The sequence below is a fragment of the Bos grunniens genome, chromosome 5 (assembly GCF_055505025.1).
Source record: "Bos grunniens cultivar Pamir isolate PY7600 chromosome 5, Bosgru_T2T1.0, whole genome shotgun sequence".
Lineage (NCBI taxonomy): Eukaryota > Metazoa > Chordata > Mammalia > Artiodactyla > Bovidae > Bos > Bos grunniens.
The window spans coordinates 21,826,956-21,839,027 of record NC_141169.1 but is presented as its reverse complement, the minus strand read 5'-3'; the positions used below and the strand labels follow the sequence as shown (position 1 = coordinate 21,839,027).

Below are 12,072 nucleotides of genomic sequence, written 5' to 3'. Positions count from 1 at the left end.
GAAACGAGATGCCAGTCCAGGTTCGATGCACGATACTGGATGCTTGGGGCTAGTGCACTGGGACGACCCAGAAGGATGGTATGGGGAGGGAGGAGGGAGGAGGGTTCAGGATGGGGAACACATGTATACCTGTGGCAGATTCATTTTGATATTTGGCAAAACTAATACAATTATGTAAAGTTTAAAAATAAAATAAAATAAAAAAAAAGAAATATAGTGATAAAATTTAAAGGAAATCATGGTCATATGTCTTTTAAAACATAGCTGATTTCAAATCCTATTTTCATGTATCTTACTTTTTAAAATAGGGGCTTCCCTGGTTACTCAACAGTAAAGAATCTGCCTGCAATGCAGGAGATACTGGAGACATAGATTTGATCCCTGGGTTGGGCAGATCACCCAGAGGAGGAAATGGTAACCCATTCCAGTAATCTTGCTGGGAAAATCCCCTGGACAGAGAAGTCTGGTGGGCTATAGTCCATAGGGTCACAAAGAGTCAGACATGACTGAGCAACTGAACACACACACACACACAACTTGTTAAAATGTTATCCTATAAAATGAAAGGGATATTGGTCTCTATTAAACAAAATAAAATAGTAAAGAAACATATTCCAGATGAAGGAACAAGACAAAACAAAAAAAACAACTAAGTGAACATAGGCAATCTTAGATTGTTTATTAGTTGAGGAGAAAGTTTTGTCATTTCTTGAGGTAGAAAATATACAGGGAACACTTCAAAGCAGGTGAATAATGATAAAATCAGTTTTCAGCATGCTGAGATTGAGGTACCTATGGACATCCCAGAAGGAATGTTCAGTAGAAAGAGGAATATAAAAGTATAGAGTATATATCTGGGTCAAATATCTGGACTCTAATGTAGGGATAGCCAAGCCAGGGTACATGGCTCAAATCCAGCCCACTTCTTAATTTTTCAAATAAAGTTTTATTAGCATGCAATGATGTTATTCATTTACACATGGCTGTGGCTGCTTTTGCTCTACAATACCAGAGGTGAACAGTTACAACAGGGATTTATGGCCCACAAATAAAAAATATTTAATACCTGGCCCTTTACCTAGAAAAAATTTGCTAACTTCTGTTCTAGAGCAGAAATCTATAATAAATACACATCCCTCAACACAAGGTGTGAATGAATGCATTCATTTGATCAATTAGAAAATATTATTTATTAAAAACTATCTCTGTGCCAGACATTAGAGTAACAAATGAGATATGGAAATTCTTCAGTAAAAGTAATAATTTAGCATTTTAAAAATATTTGCAAGTATAATTGTGACAAGAAAAAAGATAATATTAAAGACATTTTGCTTTCCCCTCAAGGTATTACAAGAAGAATATCTTATCAAGACAAACATTTGACTTCGGCCAGTTTTGACAGTTTTCAAACAATTTTATTTAGGTTCATGCAAATTTTCTACTGGAATGTTACATGATATTGTCTTCTCTCTCATTTCTCCCATCATTCAACATGAACACATAACTCCAGAAACAAGAAAATGCTTTCAGACCGACACCTATGAAGCTCCAAAGGAGCTTCCAGCACAAGCAGACCAATGATGAGGTGGTTTGAGGAGAAGACTCTTCTCGGCATACCTGTAACTGCAGTAAAGAAAGTAGCCATTCATTCATTCAGCCATTTAGTCATCTACCCATTCACTTAGAACAAGTTTTTGAGGTACTTATTATTTACCAAGCACTGTCTTGGCCCTGAATATATAAAAGTGAACAAAGTAATGATTCTAGGAACTAATATACTTACTGACCTAATTGAGGAAACTATGTTTCACGGAGTTCTGAGGGAATATAATGGTAAAGTTGAAAGAATTGGGTGGGAAATTGAACAAATGTATTAACCTCTACTTTTCACCAAATCCCATAAAAATGTTAAAAAAAATGAGTCAACATCAAAAAAAGACAATGAAAAGAAGAACTAAGACTACAGCAACAGAAATTTAGAAACTAGAAAGAAAGACAAAGTTCACTCACCTAAAAGAACTAAGAGGTTTCTAGTTTTAGCAATAACATGTAAAGAGCTTGAAAATAACTGCTATTACAATTTTTAAAAAGAATATTAATGACTTTTCTTGAACTCATCAGACAATGCAGGTTTCAGGGAAAATACTATACTGGCTTTGTTGTTATTTTTTAGTTTCTCAGTCATGTCTGACTCTTTGCAACCCTGTAGACTATAGCCTGCCAGGTTCCTCTGTCCATGGGATTTCACAAGCAAGAATATTGGAGTGGGTTGTCATTGCCTTAGACAGATGAATTCAGAGATTTGCAGTTTGGAATCTGCTAACTAGAGCAGACGCAGAGGTAGCCATAAACTGATTGTTGTTGTTTGTTGTTCAGCCAGTAAGTCGTGTCTGACTTTTTGCAATTCATGGACTGCAACTTCCCTGTCCTTCACTATCTCCCAGAGTTTGCTCATACACATGTCCATTGAGTTGGTTGATGCCATCCAATCATCCCATCTTCTGTCACTCCCTTCTCCTCCTGCCCCCAATCTTTTCCAGCATCAGGGCCAACATTTAAGTATTAATTCTGCGACTTAGCATGAAAATGAGAAATTCTTAGGTTTTGAGGTCTTAGGGGACCTTTTGTGGGTTTTACCTCTAGAAAATCTACCAGATTTCAGTTGAAGATCTGGTGAAGATCCCCTAAAGGCTCTGGAATGGGAAGGGGATGTGTAATCTTTGTTTAATATATGACAAAAAGCAAGAAAAAATAGTTTAAAGAGATAAAGTAAGCTTCAGAACTAGACTCAAATGTAACACAGATGTTAAAATTATCACAGGAAATGTTTTAAAACTCTTGGCAAAACATTATGAGCTCTAATTTAAAAAGTTAGATAATGTGCAAGAACACTTGGGTAAAGTAAGCAAAGAGCTACAAACTCTGAGGAAGAATTCAAAGGAAATGCTAGAAATACCCAACCCTATAATAGACATTAAGAATGCCTATGATAAGTTCATCAATAAACTAGATAAATCTGAGGAAAGCATCAGTGAGCTTGAAGACAGATCAATATAAACTTCCCAAAATGAAATTCAAAAAGAAGGGAAAAAAACCCAAACCCAGAACATCCAAAACCTGTGGAATAATGTCAAAAGATATAAGATACACATAACTGGCATACCACAATAAGAAGGAATATTTGAAGTAATAATGGCTGAGAAGCTCCCAAACTTTATGATAGACACCAAACCACACATCCATGAAAGTCAGAACAAAAATAAGTACCAAAACACTACTTCCACACACATAATATTAAGAAACCCTCATCCTCCAAATGGAGAAGGCAATGGCAACCCACCCCAGTACTCTTGCCTAGAAAATCCCATGGACGGAGGCTACAGTCCATGGGGGTCACTAGGGGTCGGAAAAGACTGAGTGACTTCACTTTTACTTTTCACTTTCATGCATTGGAGAAGGAAATGGCAACCCACTCCAGTGTTCTTGCCTGGAGAATCCCAGGGATGCTGAAGCCTGGTGGGCTTCCGTCTATGGGGTCGCACAGAGTCGGACACGACTGAAGCAACTTAGCAGCAGCAGCATCCTCCAACATAAAGAGAGAAAGACAGAAAAAAAAAAATCTTAAAAGAATCTAGAGAAGGGAAAATAAACCTTACTTACAAAGGAACAAAGATACAATGGACTTTTTGTCAGAAATTATGCAAGAAAGAAGGTAGGATCTTCAGTGTTGAAAGAAAAATAAAAAGAACCAGCCAAGAATTCTGTATCCAGAAAGATTACTCTCTAAAGTGAAAGAGAAATATAAAAACTTCCTAAGACAAACAAAAACTGAAGGAATTCATCATTAGCATAGTGTGAGTCGCTCAGTCATGTCCGACTCTTTGCAACCCCATGGACTATACAAACCATGGAATTCTCCAGGCCAGAATACTGGAGTGGCCAGCCTTTCCCTTCTCCAGGGTATCTTCCCAATCCAGGAATCAAACCCAGGTCTCCCACATTGCAGGTGGATTCTTTACCAGCTGAGCCTCAAGGGAAGCCCAAGAATACTGGAGTGGGTAGCCTATCCCTTCTCCAGTGGATCTTTCTGACCCAGGGATCGAACCAGGGTCTCCTACATTGCAGGCGGATTCTTTACCAACTGAGCTATGAGGGAAACCCCATTATTAGCATACCTGTATGCAAAAAAAAGTTAAAAGATTTCTTAACCAGAAGGAAGATGATATACACCACAAACTTGAATCTATTTAAAGGAAAAGAACATGTCAGAGAAAAAAATTTTTTTTTAAAGATTAAAAAATATTTTATTTTTCTTATTCTTATTTAATATAAAAGATAACTGTGTTTCAAGTAATAATAGTAACAATGTTCCATGTGAGTATAGCCTATGGATAAATAATGAATGACAGCAGTGTCACAGGGAGAAGAAACAGGGATTGGAAATATTCTGTTGCTACAAGTGAAGTGGTCTAGTATTTTAATGACAATTAGATTAATTAAAAATGTATATTGGGGGGCTTAGCAGAAGAAAGATGAGATACACCACAAACTTGAATCTACTTAAAGGAAAAGAACATGTCAGAGAAAAAAAAGATTAAAAATATTTTATTTTTCTTATTCTTATTTAATATAAAAGATAACTGTATTTCAAGTAATAATAGCAACAATGTTCTGTGTGAGTATAGCCTATGGATAGATAGTGAATGACAGCAATGTCACAGGGAGAAGAAACAGGGATTGGAAATATTCTGTTGCTACAAGTGAAGTGGTCGAGTATCATTCCATGCATATTGGGAGGCTTCCTTGATGGCTCAGTAGTAAAAAAAAAAGTCCACCTGCCAAGATGGGAAACATGGTAATCCTTTATCCAGGAAGGCCATACATGCCATGGGGCAAACTAAGCCCAAGCATCACAACAGTTGAGCCTATGCTCTAAAGCCCAGGAGCCACAACTACTGAGCCCATGTGCTGTAACTACTGAAGCCCGCATGACCTGGAGCCTGTGCTCAGAAACAAGAGGAGCCACCATAAAGAGAAGCCCCATGAGTAGCCCCCGATCACCGAAACCAGAGAAAAGCCCAAGCAGCAACAACCACAAAGAACCATCACAGCCATAAGTAAATACATTAAAAAAATTATATATAATTCTTTGTGGTTGTTGCTGCTTTATATATATATAAAGACTATCAGACAGGGCAGTTAAAGAAAATGTATATTGGAAAATCTAAGGCAAATGCAACATTAAAAAAAAACTAATTTATGTGCTAAGATGTGAAGTAAAAGGGAATCATATTGGATGTTCATTTATTAGCAGATAAGGCAGGAAAAGGGGAAAAAGAATAAATTCAATGAATAGAACAAAGTTACAAACATGTTAGATATTAATCCAACTGTATTAAGAATAACTCTCAACGTGGGTGGCCAGAGCACCAATTTAAATTCAAAGATTGGCAGAATGGGTATAAAAGCAAGACTCAATTTATGTTGTCTGATGGAAGTCAACTTTAAAAATAAAATCTCCAATTGGTTAAAAAGGATGGAGCAATGGACATTGTGCTAACAATAATCAAAAGAAAACTAAAGTACTGTATTGATTCCAAATAAAGCATACTTCAGAAGAAGGAAAGTTATCATGGATAAATGGGCATTATATAATGATAAAGAAGTCAATTTTAATTTCTCCTAAATGTGTATACCTAACAAGAGTGTGTCCAAAAAAAGAGAGGCAAAAACTGATAAGATGAAAGGGAGAAATAGACAAATTCATTACTGTAGCTGAAGACTTCAACACTGTTCCTTCAGCAACTGACTGACCATCAAGCAGAAAATCAGAATATATTTTACCTGAAAAACACTATCAGTTAATTTGAACCAATTGATATTTATGGGCTACTTCAGCCAACAACAGCAAGGTACACATCCTTCACAAGCTCACATAGAGCATTCATCAAGACTGACCACACTCTGGGAGGACATAAAATATGTCTTAACAAATTTAAGAGAATACAAAAACATAAAGTATGCTTTCAGACCCAAAGGGATTACAGTACAAATCAAACAGAAAGATAGACGTCAAATCCCCAAATATTTGAAGTTAGACAATATGTTTTTTAATAACTTTAAGGTTAAAGAAGACAAATGTTTGAGTCAAAGAAAATAATTGTTTAAAATTACTTGAAGAGAATAAAAATATAAAGACAACTTATCAAAATTTGTGGAATGCAGTAAAAAGCAGTGATGGGAAGAAATTTACAGCATTAAGTGCATGTATTTCATCTTAAGAAACTAGACACAATATTTTTAAAATGTTTGTGACTCTTGTAAGCAGCCATTTTTTGAAAAATGACATGATAATAATGTCTAATTTGTATATTCTTATAATTGTTTTACTTTAGAGCTGTTTGTAAATATGAGAAATTATAATAAAGCCTGTTATAAGCTCAATGGTTGTAGCCCCTCAAAACTCATATATTGAAATCTAATTTTCAAGGTGATGGCATTAAGAGGTGGGGAATTTGAGAGTGATTAGATCATGAGGGTGATTCCCTCATGATGGGGATTAGTGCTCTTATAAATCAGGTGACAGAGAAGGTCCCTTGCCGCTTCTGCCATGTAGGTTATAGCAAAACTACAATTGCCCATGAATCAGGAAGCAAGTCCTCACCAAATACACAGTCTCTGGAGCCTTGATTTTGGACATCCCAGCCACCAGAAGAGTAAGAAATAAATGTCTCTCGTTTATAAGCCATCCAGTCCCTGACATTTGTTAGAGCAGCCTTCACAGATTAAAGCACTGTGTTTTTTTCAACAGTTATATGAAATAACTATTGAGAACCATTAGCTCTTTAAGGACTTTTTTTCAGTGAAGGGATGATGTGGACATAAAATTTCAGTATTGTTGCAAATGCAGGGGAGGATTAGGGGAGAATCAGCTACCTCTTTCCTTACCCCTTAAGTGTTAGCATGCTTGAAAATCCTTGGGTTAGATTACACTTCATCACATTTGATAATAAAATGCTATAATATATAAACAGTCATGTATAAGTCTTTTAACTAAATTTGTGATTTTTATATACAGTTGTCCCTTGAACAGAGTGCCAGACATCCTTGAGTGTGAACTCAAGGATAACTATGAACAAAGCTAGAGGAAGTGATGGAATTCAGGCTGAACTCCTTCAAATCCTGGAAGGTGATGCTGTGAAAGTGCTGCACACAGTATGCCAGCAAATTTGGAAAACTCAGCAGTGGCCACAGGACTGGAAATGATCAGTTTTCATTCCATTCCCAAAGAAAGGCAATGCCAAAGCATGTTCAAACTACCACACAATTGCACTCATCTCACACGCTAGCAAAGTAATGCTCACTCAAAATTCTCCAAGCCAGGCTTCAATAGTACAGGAACTGTGAACTTTCAGATATTCAAGCTAGATTTAGAAAAAGCAGAGGAACCAGAGATCAAACTGCCAACATCCGCTGAATCATCGAAAAAGCAAGAGAGTTCCAGAAAAACATCTACTTCTGCTTTATTGACTATGCCAAAGCCTTTGACTGTGTAGATCACAACAAACTGTGGAAAATTCTTAAAGATATGGGAATACCAGACCACCTGATCTGCCTCTGGAGAAATCTGTATGCAGGTCAAGATGCAACAGTTAGAAATGGACATGGAACAATGGTCTGGTTCCAAATTGGGAAACGAGTATGTTAAGACTACATATGGTCACCCTGTTTATTTCACTTATATGCAGAGTACATCATGCAAAATGCCAGGCTGGAGGAAGCCCAAGCTGGAATCAAGATCGCCAGGAGAAATTTCAATAACCTCAGATATGCAGATGACACCACACTTATGCCAGAAAGTGAAGAGGAACTAAAAAGCCTCTTGATGAAAGTGAAAGAGGAGAGTGAAAAAGTTGGCTTAAAGCTCAACATTCAGAAAACAAAGATCACGGCATCCAGTCCCATCACTTCATGGCAAATAGGTGGGGAAACAATGGAAACAGTGTGGACTTTATTTTCTTGGGCTCCCAAATCACTGCAGATGGTGACTGCAGCCATGAAATTCCCCGGTGGCTCAGATGGTAAAGCATCTGCCTACAATGTGGGAGACCCAGGTTCGATCCCTGGGTCAGGAAGATCCTCTGGAGAAGGAAATGGCAACCCACTTTAGTATTCTTGCCTGGAAAATCCCATGGATGGAGGAGCCTGGTAGTCTACAGTCCATGGGGTCACAAAGAGTTGGACATGACTGAGCCACTTCACTTGCTTCTTGGAAGAAAAGCTATGATCAACCTATGCTAAGTCACTTCAGTCGTTTCCGACTCTGTGCAACCCCAAAGACGGCAGCCCACCAGGCTCCCCTGTCCCTGGGATTCTCCAGGCAAGAACACTGGAGTGGGCTGCCATTTCCTTCTCCAATGCATGAAAGTGAAAAGCGAAAGTGAAGTCGCTCAGTCGTGTCCGACTCTTAGCGACCCCATGGATTGCAGCCTAACAGGCTCCTCAGTCCATGGGATTTTCCAAGCAAGAGTACTGGAGTGGGGTGCCATTGCCTTCCCCGATGACCAACCTAGATGGCATATTAAAAAGCAGAGACATTACTTTGCTGACCAAGATCCATTTAGTCAAAGCTATGATTTCTCCAGTAGCCATGTATGGATGTGAGAGTTGGACCATAACCAAAGCTGAGCACCAAAGAATTGATGCTTTTGAACTGTGGTGCCAAGGAAGACTCTTGGGAGTCCTTGGACTGCAAGGAGATCCAACCAGTCCATCTTAAAAGAAATTAGTCCTGAATATGCAGTGGAAGGACTGATGCTGAAGCTGAAGTTCCAATACTTTGGCCACCTGATGCAAAGAACTGACTCATTTGAAAAGACCCTGGTGCTGGGAAAGATTGAAAGCAGGAGGCAAAGAGGATGACAGAGGATAAGATGGTTGGATGGCATCACCAACTCCATGAACATGAGTTTGAGCAAGCTCCAGGACTTGGTGATGAACAGGGAAGCTTGGTGTGCTGCAGTCCATGGGGTTGCAAATAGTTGGACACGACTAAGTGACTGAACTATGCTAAGCTGTCCTGTGAACAATAAAGGTTTGAACTTCAAGGGTCTACTTATACATTATTTTTTTCAATAAATACATATTACTTAACCACAGTATCTGTGATTCATTGAATCTGCAGAGGTAAAGGAAATTAGGGTACAGAGAACCCAAGTATATAGAGGGCCCAGTAACCCTAATGTTTGCTCAAAGTTCAGTTGTATTCTTAATCTTTTGTAATTTGCTTATTTATGGACTTGTGTCAAATGTCCAGTTTTTTAGTTTCAATATTTTAACAATTTTTGAACAGCTATATACATATTGTGCCAGATGTCAGAAATTAAAAGTGGAAAAGTCCTGTCCCTGACCTTCAATCAACTCATGGTTTAGTGAGATACACAATTACAAAGACACTTTCAAAATAATGGAAAATGTGAGCTTGATTCATATAAAAACTCAGTTTGCATTTTCCTATATTATAGGAGAGCAAGCTCTTGGGGTGGACGTTGTGAGTCATTGCCCAGGTCTCCTCTTTAGTACTGAGGCACTGATTTCTGTGCTTCCAGAACTTCTGTCATCTGATGGTTCACAAGGTGGTCCTATGGTGAAGGTCGTTACCTTGCACAAGGTCAAGTCACTTCTCAGAGACAACTTACACGCTATCTGGCTGCTATTGGGGTACAGGAGTTCAGCTGCTTTGCTGAATTGGAGTCAAGTCTAAAGTTCACTCAGCTCCAGAGCTTTCCATCGGATCTGCCAGTATTGCAGTTGTGACCTCAACACAGATCAACTTTTTCTGTCTTCCCTCTCTCCCTTATAAGGGTGTCTTCCCTATCTCCCTTACAACTCTGCTTCCCTCTCTCCTTTATGAGGGCTGTTTCTGAGCTATTTTTCCAATCAACCTTTATGCCAGAAAGATTTGTCTTAGGATCTACTTTCTGATGAACCTGACCTAAGAAATTTCTAAGTATACGGATAGGTAAGAGTCTTCACTGTTAAAGAAACTACTGGGGGGCAACCTTGTAAATAAGATAAGGCAATATTAAGGGAATCTATTAGGCAAGTCTAAAGTTGGATTTAAGGCTTCTCTGAAGGTTCAGTTGGTAAAGAATCCACCTGTACTGCAGGTGAGTCATGTTCGATCCCTGGGTCAGGAAGATACTCTGGAGTTGAAAATGGCAATTCATTCCAGTATCCTTGCCTAGGAAATCCCATGGACAGAGGAGCCTGGCAGACTACAGTCAAACACGACTTAGTGACTAACCAACTACCACCAATGCTGGATTTCCAGGGTATTAGAAAATAACATTCCAGGTAACTTTATCCAATAAGAGCATTGTAGGTAACTAGCCCAGGATCCATACAGAGTAGATTTAACACAAAGGAAGTAAGACTAGTCTAGTCTTTAGATTGCTGTTATTGGGAATGTCTGTGACACTGAGAAAGAGATTTGAATGACTTCACAAACATGGAAAACTAGGGACATGTTTCTGACCCAGTCCCAACAAACTAATGGGGCCTCTCGTAGGAAAACCTCAAATATCGATATGCCCGTCATCTGTTACGGATTAACCATTACTAATATCAAATTAAGTATCAAGTATTGAAATGTAGTTTTAAAAGCACTGGGTAAGATTACTAAGTATTTTCCAAAAGAGTAAAGCCTGTCTCATTGATAGTAAGCAACGTGCATTTAAGGAGTTAACTATACTAGTTATTTACTTAAACATATTGTTAAGTTGTGTCCGCCTCTTTGTGACCCCATGGACTACAGCACACTAGGTTACCCTGACCTTCACAATCTGCCGGAGTTTGCTCAAATTCATGTCCATTGAGTCAGTGGTACCATCCAAACATCTCATCCTTTGTCACACCCTTCTCTTCCTGCCCTAAATCTTTCCCAGCATCAGAATATTTTCCAGTGAGTCACTCTTCCCATCAGGTCGCCAAAGTATTGGAGCTTCAGCTTTAGCATCAGTCCTTCCAGTGAATATTCAAGGTTGATTCCCTTTAGGATTGACTAGCTTGATCTCCGTGCTGTCCAAGTGCCCCTCAAGAGTCTTCTCCAGCATCAGTTTGAAAGCGCCACTTCTTTGGCCCTCAGCCTTCTTTACAGTCCAACTCTCACATCCATAAATGTCTACTGGAAAAACCACAGTTTTGACTATAAGAACCTTTGTTGGCAAAATGATGTCTCTGTTTTTTAATATGCTAAGTTTCTTTAAATACATTAAAAAAATAACTACCATGTGGTTTTTTAGACTTTATTATTATTTGGAATAATAGTCATTAAGTGAATAATTAATAATCAAGTAAAGTTAATAATCATTGAGTAAAACAGCAAAGATAGAAAGCTATGATGGCCGTAATCAACTTCCCAAATTTTGAAAATCACTGATTTAAAGGGGAAATGACAGTCTTGAAAGAAAGAGGCAGGGTGAAAAAAAACTTTGGATAGAGAAATGGAAGTAAAAAAAACACAAGAAAGTTTAAACAGAAGAGGATATGCAATTCTCTGTATGGGTACCTGGGGATCATCTGTGGGGCTTCAGAGAGCAACAAGGGATGGTGAAATCTGAACCCTGGAACATGGCAGGGAAAGCTGAGAGGACTGAAATCTCCAAAATTATCAATCTGAAAGGAGCAACTTGAACTTGATCCTGTGCCAACTACAGGTCTTTACCAGTGAAGACAGCTTCTTCTAGATATTTAAGGACGTAGCATGGAAGAATTGAATGTTGTACGCCCTGAAGCTGGGGAACATCAGACTCTACAGGGCCAATATTCAACAACTCTTGACTTAGGTCTGCCATGGGCCATGCCTGTTTAAACACAAGAAATATTGTAGTGAGACAAAGGGCAAATATCCCCTCTTTGATGGAATTTTCATTCTGGCACCCACAGCTAGGATGCCTTAGTATAAATTAAATTTGGAAGGAACTGAGCTATGAGTTTTAAACTGTGAATGAGAGTAACTTCACGTTTCCCAAGGTAGATTTTGTCTGGCACTGAGATTTTTTTCCTAAAAAC

The 12,072-nt window shown here is 38.4% G+C and overlaps 1 long non-coding RNA gene across 1 annotated transcript in view; it reads left to right on the top strand.

The window, feature by feature from the left end:
- LOC147371394 (uncharacterized) overlaps positions 1 to 9,158 on the top strand; it is a 40,635-nt gene extending 31,477 nt beyond the window's left edge. Inside the window, exon 4 of the long non-coding RNA XR_015163488.1 lies at positions 7,079 to 9,158. This is a non-coding gene — a long non-coding RNA (uncharacterized LOC147371394). The remainder of the gene's footprint in view (positions 1 to 7,078) is intronic.
- Positions 9,159 to 12,072: the final 2,914 nt, after the last annotated feature.